The sequence below is a fragment of the Temnothorax curvispinosus genome, unplaced genomic scaffold, assembly GCF_003070985.1.
Source record: "Temnothorax curvispinosus isolate PA1 unplaced genomic scaffold, ASM307098v1 QBEX01002059.1, whole genome shotgun sequence".
Classification (NCBI taxonomy): domain Eukaryota; kingdom Metazoa; phylum Arthropoda; class Insecta; order Hymenoptera; family Formicidae; genus Temnothorax; species Temnothorax curvispinosus.
The window spans coordinates 844-2,606 of NW_020211839.1; the positions used below are offsets into that span (position 1 = coordinate 844).

The 1,763-nt window shown below is 34.4% G+C and overlaps 1 pseudogene; it reads left to right on the forward strand.

Annotated features, from left to right (window-relative positions):
- Positions 1–118: 118 nt before the first annotated feature.
- On the forward strand, positions 119–1,522 carry LOC112468805 (annotated as a pseudogene).
- Positions 1,523–1,763: the final 241 nt, after the last annotated feature.

The following is a 1,763-nucleotide window of genomic DNA, read 5'->3' on the forward strand; positions in this document are numbered from 1 at the left end:
GTGTGTGTGTGTGTGTGTGTGTGTGTGTGTGTGTGTGTGTGAGATTTCTGCCTAGTGCTCTGAATGTCATCTAGTTGCCCATCAAGAACTTTCGATGGGCTTCTTCAGAAGATAGGATATGAAGAAAATCCTAATGCATGATGACGATACCACAAAGATGCTAAGGCTAGATGCCACGAAATGTGCATGTATCGTCGATCACGCGGAATGCAAGAGAAAATCCGCCGTTAAATTGAGCGAACATTCACGAATCCTGATACCCACAAGTAATTTCTTACAATCTTTTTATGACCCTGATTATCTCATAATTTGTATTTTTGTACGTGTATTTTATGCTTTGATAGAAGGAACGTGAAAAAGAGCAGGAAAAGGAAAGAGCACTAGCGGCGAAGCAGACAGAAAAGAACAAACAGAAGAGACAGATTCAAGCTTTGTCTTTTAATCTGGACGAAGACGAAGATGAAGCTGAGATGTCTTCTGACGAAGACAATGCCGAAAAATCCCCGCAGTCAGAAAATGTGCAATCTGATGGCCCTGCGATTAAGAAGATTTAGAAAAATCCAGATGTAGATACATGTTTTTTGCCAGTAGGGAAAGGGACGAGGAGGAAAATAAACTTAGGGAAGAATTGAGACAAGAATGGGCTAGAAAGCAGAACGCGTTGAAGGAAGAAGAAATTGAGATCACATTCAGTTATTGGGATGGATCTGACCATCGTCGGAGTGTTATAATGAAGAAAGGTGAATGTCTCAGTGGTTTAGAGAACGTTTAAGTTATTAAAATACTCCTGTGTCACTTTTGGAGTAACATTGGCATGATATATAATGTTCTGCTGCATAAATTAAATTTTCACATACAGGTAATTCTATCTATTAGGTTCTTCAGAGATGTTTAGAAGTTCTGAGGCCCGAATTCAGCGAGCTTAAAACAGTAATGGCAGATCAGTTAATGTATGTCAAGGAGAATCTTATATTACCGCACCATTATGCGTTTTACTGCAACTGTAACTGATTTTATTGTAACTAAGGTAAATATACCAAATGATAAAACTTATGAAGCAATATCACAATGTTGGCATGTTATTTTAATGTATGTAATATTGCGATTAGGCACGAGGAAAGAGCGGGCCTCTGTTCACATTTGACGTTCACGATGATATTCGTATTATGCACGATGCTTCTGTCAAAACCGAGGAATCACATGTCGGAAAAGTTTTACTAAGGTATTTATTATTAAAAGAATATTTTGCATAATTCTTTTTTATGTTATTTTTTTATTTTTCTCATTAGATCATGGTACGAGAGGAACAAACACATTTTTCCAGCGAGTAGATGGGAACCTTTTGATCCAACGAAAAGTTACAAGTATACAGTGTCGGATAAAAATAGGAAGAAAGCTAAAATCTGATCTTAGATTCAACGAATTGTCCAATTTTGTTTAAAGGATTCAGATTCAAGGACTGTAAATATTATAACCAGATAAATAACTTTGTTTCATCGTACAATTGATTCATTATAAAACAGCTGGTTATATATATATATATATATATATATATATATATATATATATATATTGTAGCTACATTGTATTTTTAAGGACTGTGATTTTAATTCATTCAGTTATGTGATAATATTTAATTCATTCCGATACAGAAACAGTATTAAAATATTAATCCATGATCAGATCCTCTAACAGAAATCTATTTACAAATATTAGATGTATCATCTCTTGTCATTTCTTGAAGATAACTGTACAAAAATAAA